General features: G+C 32.8%; 1 long non-coding RNA gene across 1 annotated transcript; it reads left to right on the top strand.

Annotated features, from left to right (window-relative positions):
- The first annotated feature begins 741 nt into the window (after positions 1 to 741).
- LOC127986365 (uncharacterized) lies at positions 742 to 2,657 on the top strand. Its single transcript, XR_008160833.1, has 3 exons — positions 742 to 843; positions 2,308 to 2,351; positions 2,532 to 2,657. It is a non-coding gene; the product is annotated as an uncharacterized LOC127986365 (long non-coding RNA).
- The last annotated feature ends 2,615 nt before the right edge of the window (positions 2,658 to 5,272 follow it).

The following is a 5,272-nucleotide window of genomic DNA, read 5'->3' as shown; positions in this document are numbered from 1 at the left end:
CCTACTCATCCAAGAGAATGGGAAAGCGTTGCCAAACCTTTGACAGATATTGTACATTCTAAATTAGTAATAACTTACTGTATTTATATATTAAGCATAGCATCAGTTCTGGCAGGTCACATTAGTCAGGCTCGAATCAGCTGATCTACGTCTACCTATAGGAATATGACGCCCATTACTGTATACAGTACATATATAAGCTCCTTCAGTATTATCAGCAGCTGTCACGTTTCTCAGGAGCGAATTACCCTGCTCCATCCCCAGCTCCACCTCTCGTCAGTCATTATAGCATTCAGATTACCCCTGAATCAGACTTAAATTCTCTTAAATATATTGTACATTAAAATAAATTACTGATATCTGCAATACATTTATTTTGGTTCTGTTCTGTTTACCCTACGCTGGGTTATCACTGCTTTTATGATTGTATGCTAGGCTGCATGGATGCGTAGGGAGTTCTTGTCCAGAACAGAACCATACCACCAATCAAAACTATATGCTAACTGTCAATCATATTTGATGATAGTGCTCTTGACAGAAATAGTGTTTAATAAAATTTGATATCTTGTATATTTTTAATACAGATCCAGTCCAACAGAGGGTAGCCAGAAATATGAAGCCAAAAAAAAAGTGTTAAGTACATTTTCTTTATTTAAAATGATATGATGTATCAACTACACATTGATTCTGCCATCACAGTTAGGTTTTGTTTATACTGGTATATTGGTATACTTATTTCAATGTTATATTGACTATCTTTCAGATGAGTGTCCAGAATGCTGTTGGAGAGTGAGGCAAAACAACTTTGACTACTCCAAGGTTTTGAAAAGAAGAGTGAGAGAGGTTTGTCTTTCTAAAGTATTTAAAACGCTCTTGCTTTATATCAATGTACTCGCACTCACTCATTATTAATATTTAAATTATTTTTGATTCTACAATGAATGAACAATGAACCTGTGTCCACAAAAGCATTTTTTCACGCGACTGGCATATTTGCACACGCCGCTGAGTTTCTTTTTCACGCTGATGCAAAGAGCATTCGTGGTTTTTTTACCAGTCGCCAAGAGTTGAAGAATGTTCAATTTTGGGTCAAATGCAGTGCTCATCACTGTAACTTTTTACCCAGCTGTCCAATCACAGTTGAGGAGGCGCGGGACTAATAACACACAACCACCACACTCTGCTCGTACAAAGTCAACAGATGACAGCAACAAGCATAATAATGGAACAAAATAATTTTAAACTAGAGCCAGAGCAAATACTTTATAATTTATCGACAATTTTGTATAGAAACAACACAGAAACAAACAATCTGTGAAATGAGATAACTAGTAACACTTTCGCGGATATTTAACATAATAACAACAAGCAAAGCACTGCCAAAACACTCTCAAGCACTCACACTCACGCACTTATCAGCTGGCTAAATGGTTTGGTGGACACACAGCCTAAGACTAAAAATATCTGCAGTGTTTGAGCACTTGATTCGACAACTAGATGTTTTGAAGACTGGATTTAGTGTTCATGGAGTGAGCACTAGTCACCATTTTTACAAACAAGATACATACAAAGTTTACTTTACAATAACAGAAAATAATTTGGCTGTATGTATTGCTCACATGATGTAGAACGCTATCCGAACAATACTTTGGTTAACATCAAATATGTAGAAAAAGTCTTAAATAAATCAAGGTATTATGTAGTAGGTTTTAAATGTTTAGGTAGGTCTTATTTATGTTGAAATTTATTTCATGGTATTTTTTGTAGTTCTTTGTTGTCTGTCTGACCAATATAAAACCTACAATTGCACACACAGTTCTGTAAATTAATGTACTTTTCAAGTAATTATTTGACTTTGGTTTTCCTTCAGAGCTTCATACTTTTTTGCAAGTAAATAGGTCTTACATTTCCTTCACAATGGTCTTCAAAAATGTGTTACAAATTTTACATTTTACTTAATGAAACTTGCAGAAACCCTGAAAACATTAATGCATAGATAAATATGGATAACTCTTTGGATATGTTATTAATGTAATGTCAACATGAATAGAAACTGTCACAAGGTTTTCATGTAATTTTCTAGATCCCTCTAGACCCCTAAGACAGTATATGATACTGTACTGTACCACTTTGAAACACAATCTTACAGCAGTAAATGTTATTTTTAAATGTTATTACATGTTAAAGCTACACTGTATAACTTTTTAAGATGATTCTTAGCAAAAAACAGTTTGCATGACTTGTGCCAAGACAAACGTTGCTGGATATTGAGTTGTGATAGATTTTTTTTTAATGTTTATTCTATAGGGAACAGAGGAGGTCCTCATTTGTTGGGTTCCATGCAAGACCTGGTAGGTGTACTAATGTACAGTTTATTAAATACACAACATTTTAAACATTAACAATGTCGACAGTTACTAAAATGTTTGAACATTTTTTTAATAGTTATATTTCATAAAATGATATATCATTTTGCTAGCCTGAATTAAGTTACTCATTAAATCTTTACTCAGAACATTGTCTCTTTACAGTGGGACCAAATGGAAAGACTCCTGGGAGCCCTCCTCCCTTCTTGAATAATGAATTACATTTTTATTTTTATTTTGTATTTTCTTTTATAATGAATAAAATAACTACAAACATAAACAAAGTTATTGACTTGTAATTCATTGCCTAAATTGCATATGCTATATAGAGTACACACAGATCTTTATAAATAACCTAATTAAAAATCCTCTGTTTATTGTCAGTTTTGTTTGAATAACTGTTATATCTACGTCTGTACGTCTGTTATGTTCTCACGTGTTTGTCTGTGTATGTAGTTATATATGTACTGTCTATATATTGGTTGTAAGCAGGATTTCTTGTAACTTGGTGGATGGGTAGGACATGGTACAGGAAGAAACCTATTATATTTTGTGGCTGTTAAAATTTTAGATTAATAAAATTTGATGTAGTTGGAGATATTTGCTCTACTTTATGCCTTTAATGTTCAGGTTTGTGTCCTTCTGTCCAGATGACATTGAGCGGAGAACATCATGATGGTGCTGGTTCCACCCCAGGGCAGGAAGTAGAACAGTAGTTGGCATGCCGTGTAGATGTACTATCATTATCTGCCTCTGTAATTGGATAGAAGACCAGTAGTAGTTGTCTTTTGATCTATTATTCATTGGCAATGCAATAATTATGCATTCAAAGCATCAAATTGATTTAATATTGGCATATAATTATAAATAGATTTAAATACATTAGAAAGAGAACTGTTTCAATTTCCAAGAAACAAATGTTACTTGTTTTACACAAGCTGAACAGGATTAAACAAAATAACCTGTATTATGAAAATCAGGTGATCAGAGAACAAATATAAAATAATGGTTCATACACTAATAATAATTATCTTGTCTTTTTAGACTTCTAAAGCTATACAGATCCACTTTGGGAACTGGAAACCCTTAAAGCTCACCTTCACCTGGAAATGAGAGAATGGGTATATGGTAAGAAAATTCTGAAAATTATATCTGACACAAAAATAGTTTTGTGTTTATTATAAAGGTTGACCCCTGTGATAATCTTTTTGTCATATGTCATATGTTATTCTGCTGTAGTAATCACAAATTAAATGCTTGTCTATTACAATTTCACAAGCTCTAGCACCAAAATTTTTATAGTCACTTGTATGATATTTTAGAATAATTTTCATGAAGGTGGATTTTCTTTTGACAAGTAACGATAATGATTAAAAGTTTATTTTGATGTTACTAATTCAGCACTGAATAATATTTGTAGATATTTGGAATTGTCATGTTTTTCAGGGCTTTGACTGCTGTGTGATGATGTGTCATGTTTTTCTTTCTGTTTTTCCTTGCAATTCGTCTACAGGTCTCGGTGACTTGACAGAGGATGCTACCTATGGGCTCAACAGTCTCATCAATCGGAGGTCACTCAGAAGTCAACACAGACAGACTGTAAATGCAAACAGCAGTATAGGCGCTTTCGATTACATTGAGGACAGGACCAGTGCACTTAAGATGTGTACTAAATAAACCTGCCTTGCTTTTATATCAAACAGCGCTTTTTATGAAGGGATTTACAGTATAAGGGAATTTTCATCAGAAACCCAACTGTTAGAAAATAGTGCACTTTGATTTTTACATTTCAAACCAAAGCTACTAAGTGTTTTCACCCATAGCTTAGAGATAATAAAGAGCCACATATCTTCAGGAAAGTATTGACAATATAAATAATGGCACTTTGCTAAAAAGTTCAGATTATGTATTGTTATTAGAAACAAGGACAACATACTAACTATGGGTAAAGGTCTTTTCCTTTCCAGCACTTTTATACAATGTCAATTATATCATAAAAGTTTTTAAGATATATTTACCTGCCTTAATTCTTAAATTCAAAACTCAAAAATGAAAGAAGATATCAGCAAAAACTGAAATTGTACTATTCTTATGAATATTTGCATTTATTTGTCTCTTATTTTTCTGACAACAAAAACAGAAAAGCTGCTGTTTCTCCTGACTGACATCACCAAGTAGCGGATTAATAATGTTAAAAGTAATTTTGCATGTTATTACAATGCATTACCGGTATTTTGCTTTAAATAAATCATTGTTATTTTTTGCATGTAAAAAATCTGATGAAGTACAATAATTACAATGTACTTTACTTCAATATTTCCATATTATACTTTGTGTATGTATGTAAGCTATGTATGCAATATGTATATACTGTTTGTAGTTTCAGCATACTTGTTAGTGAACACCATCAAATCGATATTAAACCATACATGTTTTTCTGTTATGCTTTCCATATCGCATCATCTAAATGTACATCAATATAGTCATAAATCATATCCACTTTAGCTGACATTCTGTAAAACTGTATGGAGAAATATCTTTCTTTGTCTTGATGCATACATATGTGCAATACTGTAATAAAAACAATTATGTTTTTTGCTTGTTGAATGAACTTCCCATTAAAGTACCATTTGGACACATAATTGGTTTATTCTTTAGACAAATGCAGATATTCACAAGTTCAGGACTTGTGTTTTCAAGTGCAAAAACACTTAAATAGTGGCTATTTTACTTAGGTGTGGTACATACATATGTGCACTACTGTAATAAACACAACTGTGATAGCATTACCTGTTGTGTGAACTTCCAGTACCATTTGAACACATAATTGGCTGACACATACATAATTGACTGACTCTAGACGAGTGCAGATGCTCACAAGTTCATGGCTCATGAAAAAACACTTA

The sequence above is a fragment of the Carassius gibelio genome, chromosome B21 (genome assembly GCF_023724105.1).
Source record: "Carassius gibelio isolate Cgi1373 ecotype wild population from Czech Republic chromosome B21, carGib1.2-hapl.c, whole genome shotgun sequence".
Lineage (NCBI taxonomy): Eukaryota > Metazoa > Chordata > Actinopteri > Cypriniformes > Cyprinidae > Carassius > Carassius gibelio.
Note: the sequence above shows the minus strand (reverse complement) of the source record. Positions and strands in the feature narration are given on the sequence as shown.